General features: G+C 36.2%; 1 protein-coding gene across 1 annotated transcript in view; it reads right to left on the bottom strand.

Annotated features, from left to right (window-relative positions):
* LOC127959967 (sodium channel protein type 2 subunit alpha-like) overlaps window positions 1-733 on the bottom strand; it is a 36515-nt gene extending 35782 nt beyond the window's left edge. The window contains exon 1 of the mRNA XM_052559474.1: window positions 517-733. The gene's annotated coding sequence lies outside the window, so the exon portion shown is untranslated. The remainder of the gene's footprint in view (window positions 1-516) is intronic.
* Window positions 734-12992: the final 12259 nt, after the last annotated feature.

The following is a 12992-nucleotide window of genomic DNA, read 5'->3' as shown; positions in this document are numbered from 1 at the left end:
TCCATAGGCAACAAGCGGAGAGAAACCCAAACATCTGTCCAGTTTTTTTATATTCACTAATCCTTTGTAAAATCCCTGATATGTCTAAAAGCGATAATGCCAGCGATCCAAATCCCGTTTAAACTCGTTATAAGTGCCTGGATGATCCGAATTACTGTGCAAACATATGTCTCAGCCTCCGTGATTTTTATATAGATACGATCAATTATTTTGTTTCACGTCAATTGATCATAATCCCATTCGGTTTGATGTTGAGCAGCCAGAGGATGACCTTTAAATGAATGCATCATCATATTCTTTATTTTCCTAAAGGACATGCCTAATCACCCAGCTGTCTTTTCACAAACAAATACTTATTTTGAGATAAATATATAGGCCTATGTATTGGCTATCAGTGTTACAACACTATTTTCACGATCTTTTCGGTCGTAATAGCATATGAGGGATTATAAACCAAAAACGTGATTTTCTTTTGCCAGGCCTTTCTAGACGTTTCTGAATTGATATTTTACTCACCATAGCAATGCCTGTCAGGCTCAAACCTGGATGACGGTAATTTCCAATAACTTCGTTTTTATCGTTAGTTCCGCCTATTGTGTTTTTCTCCCACTTAAAAACGATTGTTGTCAAACAGATGGAGAAGACACGGCGATGTTTTTATCCAGTGAAAGGTGCTCTCAGCTGTCGTTTGTCTCCCCAAATATCACGGATGATAGTCGCTTCCGGTTATCGGTTGCTTGGGTGGTGGGAGTGACGCGTGCGCGAGCCTCACGACTCGACTCCAGACCCGCACGTGAGGCCCCGGCCGACCACCGTTAAGAAAACACCGAGGTTAGACGCAGTTTCACTGTGAAGAAATGTCAACTTTTGTCAAGCTTCTTGATCTTCTTTTTTTAAATTGGTTACGTCATAGGCATTTTACAGGTAGGCTAGTATCTGTGGCATCAATGGTTAATTCACAGTTTTTGTTGAGAAAAAAATAATAATTTTAATTAGAGGAAATTAAGCTATTACTCTAACAATTATTATTTTGTTAAAAAGTTAAAAACTTTCTAGAGCAGGCCTAATAGTTTTTGCTCCAAACTAAAATGTGTTTTGAACGTACATAGCATTTTTGCATATTATCTTTCACATTATTGTTCCTCCAGAAATTACTTTATTGTTCACATTGGTTTAACTATTTACATTTCAAAAGGGTATAATAGGGCATTTAAATAGCAGGGTATGGCATGTTGTCACAAAAGATTAAGGTGGTTTGAGTGCACTGTAAAAAAAAAAAAAAAGTCTTGACTTAGTCAGGTCAGAATAATGCTCAATAGCTTTTTGTAACCTTTTGATGTGCCTATGCAAAAATGTACAGCTATACTTAAAATTTACTTAAGCATTGATAAACATTTCCTGGGAAATATTATCTGCATTAAAAGTTTGATAACTAGCTCTGGACTTTCCTGTGTTTCTTTGCTTGAAATGTCAACAGAAATGTCCAATACTTTAATTAACAGTACTTTTAAAAAGATATAAAAACTTTTCAGATGTTATTTTTTTAACATTTTATTTGAATTGTTAGTTAAAATGCTATTGTTAATATTAATATTTAGTTGATAACACATGCCTTTCAAGACCAGCACAATGAAAACCAAGATTTAATTTTATACTTAACATTTACATTAAACCTTCTATATCTAAAGTTATATCATCTGTTACTGTTTTACACTTTATTTTGTAAATTGGCCTACAACATTGTGTCCAATGTTTTCATGCAAATAAGTGATAAAGGGAAGAACTGGGAAGAATAAACTATAGAACAAATTACCCTAAATAAACCATAAAAAATTTAACACATTTGTATTGGCCACAGAAGGAAAGTCTATGTTCTATCTGTGGACAAACAGTTTCAAAAAAGATTAAATGGGATAAAAATTATTTCCTGTTTCTCTGCATATAGGACTGTATTTTACTTTCGAACATCTATTGCTGCGTTTCCCGAAAACTTCTTAACTCTATGTCATTCGTAAGTTATACCTTGACGTTAATATGTGTTTCCCAAAACTTTCTTAGTTAAATATACCTATATCTGTAAGTCATTTATTCGGAAGGTTAGTCTGGACCACTCTTAGCTACACCTTTTCACTGTTCACAGTTCATTTCTGCTAGTGGCCACCACTTTGCAAAATGCTTCTTCACATTTCAGTCAACACAATATTAATTCTGTGGCAAGAAAAAGTGCAGAACTAAAGAAATATTACAATTATAAAATTGTAAACAATTAGTATTCAATTAATTGAAGCGTTTTTTATGCAAAGAATAAAAACTGTCATTACTGATGGTTGTTAGTTTTTCCATTAAAATATACAAAGGCACATCGGCTGGCAAACTATTAGGCAGCACATAATTAGGAGTCTATTTAAAGGGAATGAATGTGATGGGCAGTTTAGTCAAACCATGGAAGCGAGACAGTGAATAGTTGTCCTAAATCAAAGACGTCTGCATCTGTAGAGCCTGTTAGTGTATGTGCTTTGCTTTCATAATAGTGTCAGAATAGTTACCATGTCAAAAGAAACTATTCTACAAAAAAATTGCCTGCCATGGTAGCAAATTCAGCAGCTTTTACATCTTGTTGGTCCAACTTTGTTGAGATAAACTTGACGGAGCTACTTAAAGCCCCGAAACTGAGCTGCTGGCAGCTCTCCATTTTTATGCTGTGGGGAGTTTTCTGGAGGTGGTTGGGGATGGATATTGGCTGAGCAAGACCTTGGTGGGGTGATGCATTCACTGATCACATTCTGCTCCATCACACCACCAATTATATTATATTATATTCACCAGGCACAAAGTGATGGAGGCACATCAAGGCTTCCATGCCATTGCGGGTGTTCCGTGAGTAATTGGCCAGGTGGACAGGACACTTATCCCCATCTCCAACCCATCAGCACTCGACCAGGCCTTCATAATATATATGGACATGATAATATAAATGACAAAAGCAAGCGAAGCCAAACACCCAGTTAATGTACCTGGTTAAGGTAGAATAGTTTTGCACACTTGCAAACTTAAACGCACACGCACACACACAAACACACACACACACACACACACACACACATATACTCAACTTCTACTTTATTAGTTACACCTGTTTAATTGCTTGGTAACACAAATTGCTAATCAGTCAATCACATGGCAGCAACTCAATACACTTAGGCGTGGTGAAGACGATTTGCTGAAGTTCAAACTGAGCATCAGAATAGGGAAGAAAGGGAATTTAAGTGACTTTGAACGTGGAATGGTTGTTAGTGCCAGACGGGCTGGTCTGAGTATATATCTACTGGGATTTTCACACACAGGGTTTACATAGAATGGTCTGAAAAAGAGAAAATATCCATAGTTGTATGGAAGAAAATGCCTTGTTGGTGTTAGAGGTGGGGTCAGAGAATGGGCAGACTGGTTAGAGATGATAGAAAGGCAACAGTAACTCAAATAATTACTTGTTACTACCAAGATATACAGACTACCATCTCTGAACGCACAACATGTCGAACCCTGAAGCAGATGGGCTACAGCAGCAAAAGACCACACCAGGTGCTGCTCCTGTCAGCTCAACGGAGGCTACAATTTGCACAGGCTCACCAAAATTTGACAATATACTTCCAGCAGGATAATGCACCATGTCACAAAGCTCAAATAATCTCAGACTGGTTTCTTGAACATGACAATGAGTTCAATTTACTTTATTTAAATGGCCTCCACAGTCACCAGATCTCAGTCCAATAGAGCAGCTTTGGGATGTGGTGGAACGGAGATTCGCATCATGTATGCACAGCCGACAAATCTGCAGCAACTGCGTGATGCTATCATGTCAGTATGGAACAAAATATCTGAGGAATTTTTCTAACACCTTGTTCAATCTATGTCATGAAGAATTATGGCAGTTCTGAAGGCAAAAGGGGGTCCAACCCGGTACTAGCAAGGTGCACCTAATAAAGTGGCCAGTGAGTGTATATATATATATATATATATATATATATATATATATATATATATATGTGTGTGTGTGTGTGTGTGTGTGTGATATACAAGGTTGCATTTAGTTTGCAGTTTGGATTATTTTATAAATGCAGTGAACCCTGATGATTTCTAATATTATCAAATTTATATTTCACTTCATCACTTCACTTTACCCACTCTGTAACGCAGTGAAGGATCTCCTGTAAATGCTGTACAATTGATTCCCGAGCCAACAATATCAACCTATTCAGCACCGGTGAGCGTGACTTCACCAAGTACAACATGTTCCTGGATCAACATCCTTGTTGATCCTGGAACAACATTCCAGTCAACCAATCACAACTGAGATATAACTTTTCAGGAAATATCTGTTTTAGGCTTACAATCAGGGTAAGTTGCTTCCACACCCTTGTTAATCAGCTATCATTTCCAACTGATTTTAGGAATAAATTATGGGTAGGGTTAGGTTTATGGGTAGTGATTGGCTTAAATCTATGTTTTTGGACAATAATGTTGATCCAGGATCATCAAAAGATCCAGGAACATGTCTTGGCAAAATCACAGCGACCATTCAGCACCACCGCCATGAACAGCACCTAATAACATCACACATAAAAATGTTTACCTTAAGCAACCTCCTAAGGTATAGTTCGGGGAACACTCCTAGGAAAGGCATACCCCTAGTTAAGGTGTACCTATAGAGTCTTCGTAGCACGCTAAGAGACACTGTTATCGGGGAAAGCAGCCCAGGACTGTACAAGTTCAGTAAATACTATCGTGTTATTGTATAGGGATTGAGGCCGTTCGTTTCTCAAATTATCCAGACATGGTCAAAATGAATAATCCTTATCCATGCTTGAAAGAGGCTGATGGCTAGCACTGCACCTGAGGCATGGGAGAGGCGCGCTGCTCCAAACAAAGCGTGTGCGCCCTCTGCTGGCGACAGGGCGGCGTTTCTAACGACACCTTCACTATCACACGGAACTATGGAAGGCCAAAAGGGTCAAATTCACGTGAATTTTAACGCGTCAACAACACGTTAAATACGTGTATTTCACGCGTAAACAACACGTGTTTAACACGTTAAATACGTGTTGTTTACGTGTTAAAAATCAGCGCGTATTTAACGTGTATTTAACGTGTATTTCACGTGTTAAATACACGTGAAGTACACGTGAAGTACGCGTTAAAAATCAGTTTGAACGGGTCAATGTCATTGGCTGCTGAGGACTTGGGTCAAACCACTTCTGTGAGCTTAGAGGGGTGTAACATTCACAGACAGGCAACCATCATTTAACATGCTATAGATCAGCTTATTCAGCCTTATTATTTAGTCTTTTTTGTATAGACTATAGAAATAATATAATTTAATTGTAGTTTTATGAAATATTTATCTTTTAATAAATATTAATTAACATTTTGTGGTGATAGTATAATGTTTATAAAAGTTACAGTATTTTGTAATGAAACAGGACTTTTTGTTTAGCTCTTGACTCGCCAAAATATACTATTTAAATACTGTTGCTTTCTGAGTGCCATATACAAAAATACCAACTCATAACTCCACGAATATAGCAAGGAGAGTCAAAAGTTATAGTCTGAATCTACTGTGACGATCCAAGGGGATGTAGTATTTTATTTTGCCCAGCAGGTGTCATGGGGTAACACTTTTTGTGTCTTTAGGTTAAGTGCTGTGATGCAGGTGTGGAAAATTGATTGTGATTAACAATGCTGCCTATAAGATGCTGGCTTTCTTACCCTTTGGAGGGAAGGAGATTGGGGCTTGGTCTCTGCTGGTCTTGCTGTTTGGTGGTCAGGCGGACTTTCTCACGCTCTCCAGTCCAAGGCTTGATGTTGTGTTTTTGTATCTTTATATTTTTTATGTTTTACCTCAATGTAGTTATGTCTGTTTTCTGATTAAAACACATATTTGTGCAAATTTGATTATGTTGTATGGACTCTCTATTCATGTTGCTACTCCTTGATCCAAGGGGTTGTAACACTACGTTCTGTGAAAATGTTTAATAGAGCTCTCCAACTGATTCATGGGTTTAGGTATTATTTACATATGAAAGATCGTAATGGATTGTTTTGATTTTGGACTCATTTCAATCTTGAGAATCTGCTGTAAATAATGGTATGCCATTTTTCACAATCAGAGCATGTTTCATGAAGTTATAAAGGTAAAACCATGAGAATATTGCAGCATGTGCGCATTTTGAGTTTTTTTTTTTTTTTTTTTTTGTTATAATTCGATGACGAATATCTTCAAATCTAAATGACAGATTATTGTATAATTGGGCTCATTTTAATCGAGAGAATTTTAAATTTTCCAATATTATTAAAATAACTAAATTACTAGTAACTACTTACTGCTCAACTCTGACTTTCAGTAAATAAAATATATATTTGCACATTCTCCTGCTGAGAAATAACTGACAAAAATGTAAGAAAAAATATAGTGTTCAAGATAAATTATTTATATCCATCTTATTTGATATTCAATATCTCCGGACATACATACGTTTAGTTAAAGTATCGGTTTCAAATGTTTTGTGATAGTATAAGACTTAAGTTAGCATCGAGCATTAACATTTGTGTGGGGGAAATAGTTACAATGGAGGTAAGCAATCAATTCAGGTTTAAGATACAAACCATTGAAATCAATATCTGTCTTTAGAAAACAATCATCTTAGGAATCAACAGCTTTTATTGTGCTTACATTTACAGCTATCGCCAAGCAGGTGGCACTTATTGAAACCTCTTTTTTTGTTCAGCAATTCTGCATTTTTTGTTCAGCGATGCACTCATCAGACAATCAGTAATTAGGTACACAGGTGATGTTATAAGACTAGGGTCAGGACAACAGAAGTATTCTACTGCTACCACCGTCAACCCCCCCCCCCCCCCACCCAACACATCAATATTACTAATCATATTTTTCAAACTGCTGAATTAAAATCAATAAAAAATAGAAATCATTTGAAAGCTTAGAGTCTGAGCATTACAATGCATATATCATGTTGATCAACTCCAAAATAGTTGTAGCCTAAAAGATTAACTAACAATCTGGTCAACATAATGTATTTGAAGCACATTTCTACAAGAAAGGTAACTAACTGAAAAAGTTTTGGTGCTTAAAGTGTTTCACTGAGGTGAAATTTAAACCTAAAACATCTCAAGATATATGAAATAAAAAGAAAATCTAAATTAAGGTTTTAAGGGCTTCAAACTGAACATATCACTGCAGTCACATGCCCCTCAGATGGACAATTCCTGTAGTTTGGCCTTCTTGATCTTTGGCCTTTGCTAATCCAGCTGGCCACACTCTCTCTAGCATCAAAATCTTCCAGACTTGGCCTCCTACACTGATTCTTATCAGATCTTCCACTGTGTCTGAACAAAATGGGACAAATCAGACAAACCTGTCTGATTTAAACAGGTGAACAGTCCCTAAACAGCTTACACTTATTGTATCAGCTATTAAAATAGTTCAGTTTTATATGTAATAGCAAAGTGATTATATTTTGTTAATATAATATATTTTATTAAGTTAAGTTAGAAAAGCATTTGGAGCATTTTATGTTTGTTAAATATAAGTTTTAGTTTTTTTTTAAGTACAGACAGTGAGCCTATGTTTGATCAATTTAGCCTTCTCAAATCATCACGACTTGCCTAAAATAAAATCTATAGATATAAAACTGTTGAAGCATATGACAGTGTTTGTTAGACCCAGATAAATGTAAGCTATCCAATCATTTGTGAGGAGATGCTTCAGGACAGGGAGACGGCAGCATGATCACTTGCAATTTTTTCCTTGGATATGCCATCATTTTTGCTCATAAAAGGTAAAAGTAATACATTATTCGTAACTGTACTCGAGGGGTTCCCCTTGAATGGCTCCTTGCACCGGTGCGACCTCAGAGTTTTTTTTAGTCGCACCATTGAGAAATTGTTTGAGGCTTTGAATAAACTAGAGCGAGTTTTGTACAAGAAGTCAACCCCAGACCCATATAATAATAATAATAGGCCTATTGATGTCACCGTTTTACTTGTAACTTCATAAAACAAGATTATGCACCAGCATTTAGAGTATATTCTCCTGATTAAAAGAGCCCAAAACTATCTGTCATTTATATCTAAAGATTTTCCTCATAAATTTATGACGCACATAAAACTGCACAGAGAGCATGTAGTTTAGCCAAAAATCTATGGTAGCTGTCATGTAGGCTTTCCATTGATAACTTCATGAAAAAAGCATAGGCTATATCATAAAAAAGACAAGTCACTATTTGCAGATTAAACACTGTCGAAACTCACCATAAAACATCATTTAGATCTAAATATATATTTCATAAAGATATAACACATAGAAAAAAAACTAAGGTAATATATCTTAGAAAAAAAAAGAAAAAAAAAAAATCAGAGGTTTCAGTCCCGTGCCACTTTACCTCTTAACTTCACCAAACATGCATAGATCCTTTGATCAGATCGAAAGATTTCGTTCATAGAGCTGTGACACATGAAAGCAGACTGGCGCACTGAGGCTGCAAAGAAAAACAGCTCGATACTTCACGTTTTGTTTTCTTTCATAGCTTCAAGAATCATGCATAGACCATTATTTTCAGAAAATTATCCCAATTAAAATGAGCCCAGAGATACTGTAATCCATGGATGAGATCCAAATATATTGCTATAACAAATAAAACCCAACAGGAATAGCACAACAAATAACTTAAGTTTCACTTTGCGCTTTTATTAATAACTTCATGAAACATTCATAGTAAATCATGCAAAATCATGTCATTTTTTCAGAAAATTCTCCAGATTAAAAGGAGCTCAAATTCATGGTAATTTGTTCACTTGATCTAAATATATTACTTACGATATTATCACACACATGGAACCATTCAATTGAGAAAAAAACATAGGTTACATTTCCATTCATAACTTAATGAAACATGCATAGCACGTGGAAAATTTTAAATTCTCTCGATTAAAATGAGCCCAATTATACAATAATCTGTCATTTAGATTTGAAGATATTCGTCATCGAATTATAACAAAAAAAAAAAAAAAAAACTCAAAATGCGCACATGCTGCAATATTCTCATGGTTTTACCTTTATAACTTCATGAAACATGCTCTGATTGTGAAAAATGGCATACCATTATTTACAGCAGATTCTCAAGATTGAAATGAGTCCAAAATCAAAACAATCCATTACGATCTTTCATATGTAAATAATACCTAAACCCATGAATCAGTTGGAGAGCTCTATTAAACATTTTCACAGAACGTAGTGTTACAACCCCTTGGATCAAGGAGTAGCAACATGAATAGAGAGTCCATACAACATAATCAAATTTGCACAAATATGTGTTTTAATCGGAAAACAGACATAACTATTGAGGTAAAACATAAAAAATATAAAGATACAAAAACACAACATCAAGCCTTGGACTGGAGAGCGTGAGAAAGTCCGCCTGACCACCAAACAGCAAGACCAGCAGAGACCAAGACCCAATCTCCTTCCCTCCAAAGGGTAAGAAAGCCAGCATCTTATAGGCAGCATTGTTAATCACAATCAATTTTCCACACCTGCATCACAGCACTTAACCTAAAGACACAAAAAGTGTTACCCCATGACACCTGCTGGGCAAAATAAAATACTACATCCCCTTGGATCGTCACAGTAGATTCAGACTATAACTTTTGACTCTCCTTGCTATATTCGTGGAGTTATGAGTTGGTATTTTTGTGTATGGCACTCAGAAAGCAACAGTATTTAAATAGTATATTTTGGCGAGTCAAGAGCTAAACAAAAAGTCCTGTTTCATTACAAAATACTGTAACTTTTATAAACATTATACTATCAACACAAAATTTTAATTAATATTTATTAAAAAATAAATATTTCATAAAACTGCAATTTAAATATATTATTTCTATAGGCTATACAAAAAAGACTAAATAATAAGGCTGAATAAGCTGATCTATAGCATGTTAAATGATGGTTGCCTGTCTGTGAATGTTACACCCCTCTAAGCTCACAGAAGTGGTTTGACCCAAGTCCTCAGCAGCCAATGACATTGACCCGTTCAAACTGATTTTTAACGCGTACTTCACGTGTACTTCACGTGTATTTAACACGTGAAATACACGTTAAATACACGTTAAATACGCGCTGATTTTTAACACGTAAACAACACGTATTTAACGCGTTAAATACGTGTTGTTTACGCGTGAAATACACGTATTTAACGTGTTGTTGACGCGTTAAAGTTCACGTGAATTTGACCCTTTTGGCCTTCCATACGGAACTGAGTTCATTAATTACTAAGAAACTTTGCGCGTTCTCTTCGATTGTTTATTACATGTTTAGTATGGATGAGTGCACTTTCTTAAAAATACACTCTCAGAACAGATCAGTGATTTACTGCGTTACAGCGGCTGTTGTGTTCCAGCGCATCGCGCCTCCGCAGGGCTCGTGGTGATGCATGACGCATCGCGCTGGTTTTGACATTCACTGAGCTTCCCTCATTAAGCGCTCTCGCCCGCGGGTTGTCATCGAGGCATAGGGCGTACTGAAAGATCATCAGCCCGCCGAGCGAACAGAATACGGGTAAAATATCAATGGACCAGCTGGCTATGACAGAAGTGTTTACCTTGCAGACCGGATGAATAACCCGATAAATAGCCTGGGCTACGTTCAGCGAAAGGGTCCTGCGTTCCTCAGACACAGTCGCCTGGACAAACGATGGATTTATTTAAGAAATAGACATTTAGATGAACGTTAAACGTTTAAAAAGCCAGCCCTGTCCTGCAGATTTGCTTTATTCAGCATCAAGATCAGGGCAGGCCCTTTCTTTAGGAGCATGCTTCACAACTCCTCGTCCAAGTTCTTGACTATTGCAATGCTCTCTTGACAGATCTTCCAGCCAGTTCTATCAATCCTTTACAATTAATCCAGAAGAGGCAGCAAGATTAATTTTTAATTAGCCAAAAAGTTGCCACCTCAAAACACAAAATCACTTTCACTGACTTTTAACAAATTAAATGTTCCCTCCTGGTGGAATGACCTGCCCAACTCAATCAGGGCAGCTGATTCCTTAGCCATCATAGAATCAGCTAAAATCACATCTCTTCTACCATTTTTCGACCATCTAAAACTAGCAGTCTTTATTTTCTCTGTTCTTTAAAAATAACTTTCACTCTATTCATTTACTGCTTGTTTTCTAATAAATACATATTAAAAACTAGCTTTTCTAAACTTTTTTTATTCTATCTGTTTTCTTTTTATTTATTATACAACTAACAAAAGCAAAAAAGCTTTCTCTATTCTTTTTCTATATTTTTTTTCTATTTCTAAACTATGAAATTCCAGATGATTTGTAGTGGAAAAACTGTAAAAGGACATATTTGTAACAATTTAGTTTTCTTGTTTTTGTTTTCAATAACGTAAGTTAGGGTGTTTGTGTAAAATGTTCTGTTATTAAGTTAATGTTTATTTCATCATTGTCACATGTGTCGTGTCATTGTCTCTGTGGTCCTATGCACTGTCAATACACAAGTATTGGCCATATTTTATGGACAGTCCACTTACGTGGAACTGAACTATCATGTGACTTTCTGTTTTGCTTTATTATGGTGGCTATCTGTATATTTTAATGTTATAATAAGATATAAGTTTTGAAATATACAGGCATTCCATAATACTGGAAATTTTGCCACAATATTTTTATAGTGAATTTCTGGCAACCACAGCTGCCATGTTTTTACAGTACTGGGATGTAAAATTGCTCTAAGTTAAAGAATCACCCTTAAATGACCTAAAACATTAAGTGCTGTAAATGCAAATTGACTTGAGATTCATCAAATTCATATTTGCACCAATGAAAATTACAGCATCATATTTTTTCTTAGGATTAAAAAGGTGAATATTTGCTAATAAATAAAATACCCTCAAATATAAATAGCCTAGTCCACAGCACAGTTACATTAGCACTTAAGTGTGGCAGTACATGCCTTCATTAGAACGGCTCTGCTGAATATCTCTACTCACCCACTGACACTAAACACACACAAGTTCATGAATATCTCTTCAGATGCCAAAATAAGCACATGACCAGAAAGGCAAACAGACAGATGAGAAAAGATTCAAGGTCTGACTTTTCTGTGTGGAGCTGGCCGCTGGTCAGAGGATGTGTGAAATAAACAGTCTACTGAGAGATGGCATTGTGACCCGCTGCGAGGGGAATGAGGTCATGTTATCAACCTGAAATGTAAACACATGGACACACAAGGCTATATTTGTGCATCTTTCTTTGTGTGTGTGTGCTCCTTTGATGTAATGAACTCTCACTCCTTTAACTGACTAAAGCATTTTTGTAGCATACAAAATATTCCTTGACAGTGTTCTTCAGGGTTGTGGAGACTAGAAACCTCTGTAGTGCTTACAGATATGCCAAAAAGTTTTCCTGTTGTATGAAAGTGATGAATTACTGCACTTCTGTGTGGCTCTACTGAGCAAGCAAAATGTGTTGAAATGAATCAACGACTTGCAGCTGACTCTTTTGCACACTCTGAGACAACAGACAACCACTATAAGCTGATTACTCCTCCATCATGTGATTGGCCACCAGTTCTTGAAGATTGCTAGAGCATTAGCACAAGTAAGCACAAGTAGATTGATTTATTCATGACCACATAGACTACCATCTTTCTCTCACATTTTCTCTCAGGATTTAAGACCTTATTTACTGACCAAAATCACTAGCAACCACATTCACTTATTAACAAATATTTACCTTTCCTATATTGCGCCTTAAAAAAATGTGAAATGTAGTTGAGTAAAATCTAAGTTATGTCAACTCATTAGCCTTAAAACAGAATGTTACATGACTGTCTTTCTTTCTCACGCGCGCGCGCGCGCGCACACACACACACACAAACACACACAGGAAACAGATTTGTTGATGTCACAG

This window comes from Carassius gibelio, chromosome B6 (genome assembly GCF_023724105.1).
Source record: "Carassius gibelio isolate Cgi1373 ecotype wild population from Czech Republic chromosome B6, carGib1.2-hapl.c, whole genome shotgun sequence".
Classification (NCBI taxonomy): domain Eukaryota; kingdom Metazoa; phylum Chordata; class Actinopteri; order Cypriniformes; family Cyprinidae; genus Carassius; species Carassius gibelio.
The sequence above is the reverse complement of the archived record's forward strand: the minus strand, read 5'-3'. Positions and strand labels throughout refer to the sequence as shown.